The sequence below is a fragment of the Castanea sativa genome, chromosome 10 (assembly GCF_040712315.1).
Source record: "Castanea sativa cultivar Marrone di Chiusa Pesio chromosome 10, ASM4071231v1".
NCBI classification, from domain to species: domain Eukaryota; kingdom Viridiplantae; phylum Streptophyta; class Magnoliopsida; order Fagales; family Fagaceae; genus Castanea; species Castanea sativa.
In genome coordinates, this window is record NC_134022.1 from 11,775,182 (window position 1) to 11,787,494 (window position 12,313).

Consider the following 12,313-nt stretch of genomic DNA (forward strand, 5'->3'; position numbering starts at 1 on the left):
TCATTGATAGATTCATTGTGATCCCCCAAAAATTGTAGAAGCTCAAGGAAATTTCATTTATCACTTGAACCTTGAGATTCAAGTATAATACCTTGAGTGACAAAGCGATGGTACTTGCTACATGTATAATGCCAAGGAACCACTCTATAATAATTCCTTTTTTGTTCACATAACGAAGAACGAGGACCATTTGTTCTTTCACTAAGATATCATGTGACTCATCAACTAATATTGAAAATAACCCATTTTCAAGATCCTTGATGATGGCTTTGGATGTTTCACGTGCAATTGCATTCACAATGTCTTTTTGAATATCATGGTGGGTAAGCTTGCAATTTTTCGAAACTTTTTGCAACACTTCATTGATAGATTCATTGTGATTCCCCAAAAATTGTAGAAGCTCAAGGAAATTTCATTTATCACTTGAACCTTGAGATTCATGGTAACCACGAAAAGCTAATCCCCGGTATAAAAGGAATCTCATGCAATCAACTATTGCATTTAATTGAACCCGATATTCAATTTTATCTTGATTTGATTGCTTAACCAAAACACTTTGAATGTATTGCTTTTCCTTCAGCAGATCTTCAATCTTCTTGACAACTTAGTTATGAGCACTATTAACTCCTCCAACATGTGAATTTAACTTCTATTTCTGATTCCAAAGTTTGAATCCCTTCGTTACAAAAATCTCACCTCCACCTTACTTACCAACATCTTGCTCAAATAAGTAGCAATAGAAACAAAATACTGCATCCTTGTCTATACTATATTCCAACCACTTTCTATTTTCATACCATTCAGATATAAATCGACAGGGCTTTCCAGAAAAATATGATAGAGGGTAATCATCATGGTGGAAAACAGGTTGACAAAGGTCTTTTTGTAAATAATATCTTCTTATTTCATCATATAATTATTAGGACGATAAGATGATATCTTTTCTCGTAGCCCAGGATCTAAAGGAAGATTTTTTAAGTAAAAGTCAACACGAATTCGCTTAGAAGATGAAGATGAAGATGAATCTTGCACAAGAGATGAATCTTGGGTACGTGGTTTTCTTATCAAATATTTGTCTATAATTCTAGCAAAAGAATAAATAATAAACTATAAGTTCATTTGAAATATTAATAAAATTATTAATTATTATTGTTTAGTTGTTTCATTAATTTGTTTGTCTTTTATAAACTATAATTTGTTATATTGTTGTTTCATTAATTATAAAATTGTTACGATATATGTGATTCATGTTAGAATCATATGTCATCATGTATTGGCTAATCATTTGACAAAACGCACTTTACTTGTAATTGGGTAGATTTAGGATGTATTTAATGCTTCAAGGAAAAAGGTTTCAAGTTCAAGTGTTAAATCCATGCAAGTCTGTCCAAGAATCAAGTGATGAAGTGCTGGTTTTTAAAACTCAACAGTTAATATCTATCGAGATTTAAAAAGCTGTTTAAGCTCGAAACTTGACTGTTGCTTGATAGATAAGGTATTTATCGAGATTTATGAAAATCAGATTTTCAGTTCTAATTTCATTCCAATTTGTGAGTATGTGTTTAGGCTTTCTTTTCTCACTACCCTAAACATATATAAGGATTATTTTAAGGGCCGTCACAGTGAGCACAGTTGCACGAGTGTGAAGCAAAGTGTTGTACATGCAAATTGTGACGGGAAACCTAATTTGCCCTAGTTCTTCTTTCTCTTGAAGAAGCTACTATGTTTGTACACCGTAGGGTTTTGTGAACAAGGAGTTTCATGATTTTCATCATATGATGAACTGAAGAACTTTGCAGCTAACATCCTTCTCAAGTTAGTGATTAAGTCGCGTACTGAGATCCGCGCATTTATTGGTTAGTCACATACTGGGAGCCGTGTATTAAAAGGAGAAATTGTCACTACATAATAAGTCCAATGGGTATTGGGGTAAGGGTTCAACTGTAGGTTGGTATAAAGTACTAGGATTCCTTTACTTGTAACCGCTTGTTGTGATAATAATGAATTCTTAGGAGTAGTGACCTTAAAATCACCCAGTGGAGTTTTTGTCATGGAGGTTTTCCCTATTCATAAACAAATCACTTAATCAACTTTATTTTCTGCTGCATTTTATTTTTAATTGGTAATTTGTTTGTGTTGCCACGTATATTGCATGTTAATTTTATTAATGAATCAATTAATTCATCACAATGGGTCAATACATTCTTAGCCTATCAAAAATTATTAATTATTGTTTAGCCTAACATAATTTAATTTGTTTGTCTTTTATAATGTATTGGTTAATTAAATTATTAATTATTGTTTATTAGTTGCTTTCTCCAATTAATTATTGGTTAATTAATTATTGTTTATTAGTTGCACTAGTACACATCCCATGTGCACATTACATTGCTTTAATTATTGTTTACCCAGCCCCATGTGCCCATCCACCCCCCACCACACTCAACAGACAAGCCTCATGCCTGATGCCCCCAATCACAAGAACCATTTGCCAATCAGAAAATTTCACAATCACAATACACATTACACTAAAAGACAATTAATATCTCACCAACACCAATACCAACACCAACACACACCAACACTAACGGATAAGATAAAGCCAAATTCTAAAAGTCAAAAAACAAGCAAAATATTAATAAAGTTAAAACTTCAGCCAATCACAGTTCAAAAGAATCAGATAAAGTTAGTCTTAAAGAATAAAGAGAGAGAGAGATAGAGTCTCATTCCTTTAATAATAAAGGTAGGCTTTTTATTTTAGTGATTTTAGATAAAGAGAGAGAGAGAGTCAAAGATTGAGAGAGAGTTAGAGAGAAGTTCAAGTTGATAAAATGAAATATCTTAAGGGAGCACCGAAGCAGGGAGGCCTGAAGACTGAGGCTGAGGCTGAGGCAGTGACAACTAACAAGCAATCTCTGATGAGGGGCGAGCGAGCGATGTGACCGATCTCCGATGCGGCGATGTGCTCTAGACTGGACTGATCTCCGATGACGAGCGAGTGACGTGACCGATCTCCGTTTGTTGGCTTGAGCCTGAGGCGTTGCTGTTGGAAAAATGCATGAAAATACTTGTTTGTATCTCATACAAAACATGCGCAGCGAAAAAATTAACGGATCTACTTCATTCGCAATTGATAACATATACTATGTAAGTTTCAGAATTAAAGAACAAGAAAGCGTACCTTGGAGCGGTGAAATTCAAAACCGAAGATCAGTAGCACTTGGGAATACTTTTAATCTTCACTCTAATTCCACTTAATGCCCAAGATGTGTGGTCTCTCAATCAATTTTCATCAAAGAGAGAATAAGAGAGTGTCCAACACTCACATACAAACCATTTCATTCTTTGTATGAAACCACTTATGAAAAAATCTCATGAAAACCCCATTGAAAAACTTAATGAAATTCTGTATATTTCTCTCCTTATATATATAACTGATTATCTAATTGGGCTAGTCTTTTAGATCATTCCAATTGGGCTCTTATGTGTGGCTTGGAGTGGGACCAAAAGGGACCAATAAGACACTAGCTCCAATGAGCCTTGGGCTTTTCTGTCAACTCTTGACAAGTTCAAAGTTACCATTAACTATATTTAATACCACTATATAAATATATTTGCACTCTAGGCCTTATCTATAAATTATATCCCAAGACTTTATTATACATATAACCCCTTCATAAAATATTCGTAGTAATACAAAGTCATGGAAATAGACTGCCACTTTGAAGATTACTACATCTTAATCCTTAAGTACCCGGTTTAATCCTTTATGTTATTCATTATATATTTATGAAATCCAATTCCATAAATATATACTTTAGTAACTCCTTACTCAAGTGGTTGGGCCCAACTCTTTGAATAACCAAACCTATTAAACTTATCTCAAGTGAATATTTTGTATCTCCGTTAAGAGACTATAAATTTCATCTTGAGAATACATGTTCCATCAACACTAAATGTGGCTGCCCAACATACTAAGGTTTTGACCGTGACTAATAGATCTCACTCCTATATCAAAGCAACCTACATCTCATGATCAAGTCCATTATTCTCTCAGGATTAAGAGTTGATGTAAATAGAAGTCGTGAGATTTATTATTCATTTAACAGTTGTTAGGAGAATAATAAATCTCACAGCGGTCCAGTTCAATATGTCTTAACTCTTAAAACATATCAACATACCAACTAGAAATCTCCATTTTCATGATCAAGACAAATCATCTTAGTTGATATGTTATAGTCTTCGCAGATGAAATGCTCAATTTCATCATCGACTACGAACTAAACTTCTGAGTTTACAAAGAACTTGTGATTTACATCTTCTGTGACTAAATCACATACAATGCATCTTATGGACTAAGATAATGTCCCATTAGTTCATTTATAAATAGTCTCATATAATTAAATAATTTAATTATTTATAACATGCCAATAAATTGGATTTTAGGGCATAAACCCCAACAATCTCCCACTTACCCTCAAAGACAATTTATGATATATCCGACTGCTATCTCCCTTTAGAGTAATTCATAATCACTTTAAGGCAAGGTTTGGAAACAAGTTTCAGTCAGATTTATTACATAAATTGTCTTTTCTACTACTATTTCTCATGTACTCATATCTCTCTAATAAGATGATACTATTTACACTTAATGTGTATCTTCACCACCAATAGTGAACACATATCTTGAAGTCCAACGTCATAATGTGTATCTTCACCATCTAGGATGAACAGATATCTTGAAGTTCAACGTCATAATGTGTATCTTCACCACCTAGGATGAACACATATCTTGAAGTCCTACTTCATGAATCACAATCAAACTACAAGTCAGTATTTGTACATCCAATATCTATCAAAATCTCACTTCTGTGGACAAGCATATAATCCCTCATATTCCTAAGATATTCGAGTACATGCTTTACTCCCACTAAATTAAGTGATCTTTGATTCAATTGATATTTGCTTACTATGCCCACCGCAAAATAGATATTTAGCCTAGCATGTAGCATAGCATAAAGACTTCCTATCTATTAGTATAAGGAACTGTCTTAATATGCTCTTCCTTTTATATGTCTTAAGACCATAATCTTATATAAAGGAACTTCAAACTTAAAAGGAAAGAATCATTTCTTGAAGTATTACATGCTATACTTGGCTAGAATCTAATCTATTTAAGCAGTTTGAGATAGACCAAACATCATAATTTCTGAATTTTAACAAAGTTAAATTCTTAGGATAACTAGTCTTTCCCAAGTACTTTATATCAAACTGGACTAGACAACTAAAAACTCCATTGATGACAATAGCTCTACATCATTTTAAATGATTAGAATGTCATCAACATACATTAAGAAATTTATTATTCTATATAGCATTTACACACATAAGGCCTTTTAATACTTGATCAAAATCACACATTTTTCTATCTTTTGATTTCAACTTGTTAGACTTCCTTTCTTGCACAAGTGCTTGACGTTTCCAAAAGTGGAAGTATCATATACTAGGTTTTCACCCAATTCACAATTTGACAAATGTCCTAGGAACAAACTTTTGAAATCAACTTTAGAAAATGTATAATAATACATAGTGTATATCCCCAAAAGAAATAAGCAAATGGAAATACTAATTATGTACTTTACTATTTCTAAAAGAGTCTTATTCCTCCTTCATGTATGCACTCACTTAAAAAAAGTTATTGAAACTATATTCCTTTACAATAAAGGAACCCTAGATTGTATTATCCTCTAAATAGAATTCATAGATTGGGAATATAACAAAATAATGGTTCTAAAAGCCTATCTTTCACCAATCTTGAATATAATTTAGATTAATAAGAACTAGACATAAGTGTAACATACATTGCTAAAGGACGAAAACTTTCTCTTTAAAATTAAACATGTAAATTTTCATCTAGAAAATAATCATGGACAAAGCTTAGCTTTACCAAAACCGGAAACTCTTTCCTTTTAGTAATGCTTTTGAGTCTAATTCCCTCTTGGCAAGTACTAGGGCAAATAGCTTGCCCAACTGTTTGGTATTTTAATTCCTCTTCGTACCACCCTTACCTTTCAGTCTAGACTAAGAATTTAAATTAAATCATATTGATCCTAGCCTTAGCTTTTAGGATGTCTTCCTTTGCATAGAACTCATTCAACAATTCAGATAGTATATAAGAAAAACATTTTCAAAACAATCTAAATTAATCAAATGATTCTAACAAGGGCTTGTGGATCATATCCATATGAGATTAACATTTAATCTCTACATCCAAGAATTCCAATTCATTTTAAAAATAAAATATTTTCATAAAATGATATAGAATTGGAACTCTTTAAGCTTTTCTTGGCACTCAATATGATTTATTTTGAATATCGTCTAATAGCACGATATTTCATACCAAAACATCTCATTTAGACTTAATATAAAGTCTAAATCTAGTACTAACTCTTGCATCTCATGCTGTAGTACAATTGAGATAGAAGCCAATGTAACATATTAGCATTTCAATGGAAACTATGATCATATCATAAGCTATCTTCCATCAATGCATCATGTATAGGAAATTATGACAATGCTGAATCAAAACATATATATGTAATTCAGCTCCTTTAAGCACCATGTCCAAAATTATTTCTTAATTAATGTGATTCAATAAAAATAGTAGCTAGAGGACAAAATTATGACAACTTTATTTTGAGACTACGAACTTAATACCAAGGACATTATATTTTGCATCCATAACCATATAATATGGAACCCGAAAACCATACTATACTAGGTGCAACGACAACCTAATCCCGCAATTAATATTCTTCGGAAGCGAGGTCATACCAATCACTATGATTAGGCGAGAATTATTCTCATTATTAATGCTATCATGGTAACTCTTACCAAACAAAAATAATTTTCCGTTTTCCTTTAACCTCTAAGTAATAATGACATAACTCCGAAGGGAGGTTAACATTACACTTAGTCTAGTGTACACCATTGTCTAGAATCAATGTGAGTCACCAAGTAACTCCACGGAAGCATGGTCATTCTTAATGTGAAAACACACTTTATCTATCATTAATAAGTTTAACCTATAGTACCATGAATTAAACACCCTCCAAAGGGAGCAAGGCATATACGCTACGGCGAGGTGCCTAATCACACTACTATAAAGCAGCAATGGAGGCCGTGAGAATCAACCCTTGAATCTCTCTCCCACTAGAAATTTTAAAACAAGTGGATTGTTTTGAAATCATTGTGATCTCATCACAATATTAACCCTACACATCAAATGTGTTTAATTATTTAAATTCAATGTGATGTTACTAAGTTACGTCACTATAGCGTAACGAACATTCACGCAATCACAAAGAAGTTTAACCTTGTAATTCATGAAATAAATACTCTCCGCATGGAATGCAAAACTCGAAGTCAAGACAAGGTATCTATTCACATTACAATAAACTTAACAAAAGGGTTATTTAAGTACTCCCACTCGTTATTTGGGTTTTTCTTAAATAATTGTGATCCCATCACAACTAATAACCTTGCACTTGATGAAAACTCTAATCTTATTAGAATCACTAACTAAAATGGAAGTCCTAAACTATTTAGGATTCCTTAAACACTAATAAATCAAAAATTAGTTATATAGAACTCTATCCTTAATTTCCTAGATAAAGTATTCTAATCTCATTAGATACTATATAACTTTTAATTAGAATTTTAATCTCATTAAAAACCTCTAATTAAAATAAATTAAGGACTTTTAAACATACAACAATTCTAATCTCATTAGAATGTTTGTTAAAAGACAAGTCCCAAACTACTTAGGACTAAGAGTTCAATTTAACTAATATCTTTGATTTCATTAGGTCTTTTAGTTAGAACTATGTGTAATCTCATCACGCACATCTTTGTTCTTTATATACGTGAAAAACACTTAGACAAAATTATGAATACCCAGTTCTCGATCGATCCTCGACAGATGCTCGATCGATCGAGAAAAGTTCTGGATGCTCAATCGATCCTCGACAGATTCTCGATCGATCAAGAAAAATTCTACGAAGCTCGATTGATGCTCGACAGACTCTCAATCGATCGAGAAAAATTCCACAAAGATCGATCGATGCTCGACAGATCCTCGATCGATCGAGAAAAATTCTGTCAGCTCGATCGATGCTTGACAAATTCTCGATCAATCGAGCATCACGATTTTTGAATTTCCCAGAATTTTTCTAAGACAGTTTTTCAACGTTTTCATGAACAAAACAACCATCATATGAACATAATGGACACAGATTGATATCTAAACTGAATATCATTGATGCTATAGCCTTAAAAATTAGTTTAACATACTTAAACTCAAGAATTAAACAACATCATAACATCAATATCAGTTTTCATCAAATTATAGTTTCAACAACCATGCAGAAAATTAAATTTCTCACAACATGAAACTATTATTTCTAATTCCAAAAACTCACAAAACATGTTATACAATTTGAATTGAAGACCGCTCTGATACCATTTGTTGGAAAAATGCATGAAAATACTTGTTTGTATCTTATACAAAACATGCGCAGTGGAAAAATTAACAGATCTACTTCATTCGCAATTGATAACATGTACTATGTAAGTTTCAGAATTAGAGAACAAGAACTGTACCTTGGAGCGGTGAAATTCAAAACCGAAGATCAGTAGCACTTGGGAATACTTTTAATTTTCACTCCAATTCCACTTAATGCCCAAGATGTGTGGTCTCTCAATCAATTTTCATCAAAGAAAGAATAAGAGAGTGTCCAACACTCACATACAAACCATTTCATTCTTTGTATGAAAACACTTATGAAAAGATTTCATGAAAACCCCCTTGAAAAACTTAATGAAATTCTGTATGTTTCTCTCCTTATATATATAACTGATTATCTAATTGGGCTAAGCCTTTTGGACCATTCCAATTGGGCTCTTGTGTGTGGCTTGGAGCGGGACCAATAAGACACTAGCTTCAATGGGTCTTGGGCTTTTCTGTCAACTCTTGACAAGTTCAAAGTTACCATTAATTATATTTAATACCACTATATAAATATAGTTACACTCTAGGTCTTATCTATAAATTATATCCCAAGATTTTATTATACATGCAACTCCTTCATAAAATATTCATAATAATACAAAGTCATGGAAATAGACCGCCACTTTGAAGATTACTACATCTTAATTCTTGAGTACCCGATTTAATCATTTATGCTATTCATGATATATTTATGAAATCCAATTCCATAAATATATACTTTAGTAACTCCTTATTAAAGTGGTTGGGCCCAACTCTCTGAATAACCAAACCTATTAAACTTATCGCAATAGAATATTTTGTATCTCCGTTAAGAGACTATGAATTCCATCTTGAGAATACATATTCCATCAACACTAAATGTGGCTGCCCAACATAGTGAGGTTTTGACCGTGACTAATAGATCTCAATCTTGATATATCAAAACAACCTACATCTCATGATCAAGTCCATTATTCTCTCAGGATTAAGAGTTGATGTAAATAGAAGTCGTGAGATTTATTATTCATTTAACAGTCGTTAAGAGAATAATAAATCTCACAGCGGTCCAGTTCAATATGTCTTAACTCTTAAAACATATCAACATACTAACTAGAAATCTCCATTTCCATGATCAAGACAAATCATCTTAGTTGGTATGTTATAGTCTTCGCAGATGAAATGCCCAATTTCATCACCGACTACGAACTAAACTTCTGAGTTTACAAAGAACTTGTAATTTATATCTTCTGTGACTAAATCACATACAATGCATCTTATGGACTAAGATAATGTCTCATTAGTTCATTTATAAATAGTCTCATATAATTAAATAATTTAATTATTTATAACATGCCAATAAATTGGATTTTAGGGCATAAACCCCAACAGTTGCACTATCTTTAGGTTTGCTTTAGTGATTTCTGATTTAGTGATTTGAAGTTTTTAATTTAGTGATTTGCTCTGTATTGGGGTTTGGCTTTTTTTTTTATAAAGAATTTGAGGGTTTGCTACCTCTGTAATTTGTTGGGCTTGTCGTGGGCTTAATGTTGGGCTTGCCGTCTTTTTTTTTTTTTTTTAGAATCCGTGGGCTTACCGCTTGCTCTGTTACAATTTTTTTTTCTTTTTTTTTTTTTTCAGATTTTAGTTCAAAAAATTTTTTTGGGTTTTTTTTTTTTTTGCTTGAAAGTAGAACAAATATATATATATATATATATATATATATATATATATATATATATATTTTAAAAAAATTTGAGGGTGTTCCTAATTTTGATTGAAGGTGTTCTTAATTGTTTTTAAGGTTAAACAAATAAAAAAAAAATTAATTATTATATATAATTTTTTTTTTCAAGGTCAGGGTGTTCTTGGGAACACCTTAAGCTGCACGTGGCGCCGCCACTGAGCCACGCCCAACCCAATCATATCACGTCATGTGGCAGTGATTGGCGCCTGAGCCTCCAGTCTCGTCACTGCTCGTGAGCTCCGCCACGAGAGCCACATCGTGGTTGTCTTCGAGCAAGGTTGGTGGTACCTAGGTCAACACTTTGAAGGTCAACTCCGACCCCGAACTGACTCGGACCATGGTCCACTCCAGCCTCTACCACTCCCTCCGCATTAACCTCCCCTATGAGTCCATGGGCTTCATGGACTACCCGTTCCTTGCCAAAGACGACCTGGACAGAGATGTTAGATGGTACCCAAGTTACCGATAGGTTCTCATGTATCTTTAAGACTTCACACGCAAGTTTGAGATCGGTGAGTTGATTAGGTTTGAAACAAAGGTAGTACAAGTGAGATTAGTAGCAGAGGAAGAAGGCTTCAATTGGAAATGGAAAACAAAATGAAAACAGAGACTAAGAGGCAAAGACGAAAATGAAACGGTTGTTGAAGAGGAGGAGATATTCAACGCTGTTGTTGTATGCATCGGCCACTATACCCACCCTCGAGTCACCTGTATTCCCGGTAATTCTTTGGCCCCTTCTTTTAAGTCACAATTTTAGTTGGTAAAACATGTTTGTCATTATATTATAACATAAAAAGGAGTTTAATCATTGGTTCGATCATCACTCTACAAATATACGTATTAGAATTCAAATTTTCAGAATGGAGTTTTATATACATATACACTTAGATTAAACTGGACTAGAAATTCTATCTTGTGTAAAAAAATATATAATAATAATAATAATTAGAAAAATAATAATTGTAGATCGTAAATTTATACTGTACTATCTGATATTATACCATCTGATATGATTTTTTTTTTTCCTCAAGGCTAAGATACTAAACTTTACTATCTAAAATTTTTTATTATTAATTTATGAAAAAGAATTATAAAAATTATTTTTTTCCTAAACTTATATATAATTACTGTATATGGTAGGTATATAATATCGGGAAGGTCGTTTTTTTTTTTTTTTTTCACTTTCAGGAATAAATGAGTGGCGTGGGAAACAAATGCATTGCCACAGTTATCATGTTCTTGAGCCTTTTCAAGACCAAGTCTATGTACCAAATGTCTGAATCTGAGGGTCAAAAAAGTTAATATCCCCTTTTGCAGTTGATTATTAAAATAAAAAAATTATAAAAATCTAATGTGAAATTGATTCCCATTTGCTATCTTAAAATATGACCTTAATGTCATAAATGAAATACAGTCAATACACCACTACTAGTATTTCTATATTGTTCCTATAATCCTATTGTTTGCTCTGAAGTTTTATGAAGCTGTCTTGTTCAATGTGTTGCCATGTGAGTGTATATAGTTACATGACGATGCTTAAAGGATTTCATGTTTATGCATGCATTATTGTCCTAATCTCAAAGCACATTTTGAAATGAAGTTGGGTCTTCTAGAGATATGATATAAAAATGAGAATGATGGTTTTTCTTTAGTTGGTACATCATTTGTTGATGCATGCATTGTATGTTTGTGGGAACCTCGTTGAGGTGGGATTAGGATTTCCTTGATTTTAAGAGATAAGCTTTGAGATGAATGTGTAAGTTAATTGATAGTAATAAGCTTTGATATTTGGTTTAGGTGTTACCAGTACCCAAGTCTAAGCTCCTTCGACTGTAGGCTTTCAGTTCCTCTGCTTTCAGGTAAAGGATAAGTTATATGAGCATTCAGGAAGTCATGAGGTTATTTTAAATGTATTATGCATTAAAAAGGTTTTTTATTAGAGATATGACATATAATCATGTTTCAGACAAAGATATGTTCGTGAGCTTTCGAAACCTTATGTATATGATTTAAGCATATTA

At 32.6% G+C, this 12,313-nt stretch overlaps 1 pseudogene; it reads left to right on the forward strand.

The window, feature by feature from the left end:
- Nucleotides 1-2,831: 2,831 nt before the first annotated feature.
- On the forward strand, nucleotides 2,832-11,572 carry LOC142612034 (flavin-containing monooxygenase FMO GS-OX1-like; annotated as a pseudogene).
- Nucleotides 11,573-12,313: the final 741 nt, after the last annotated feature.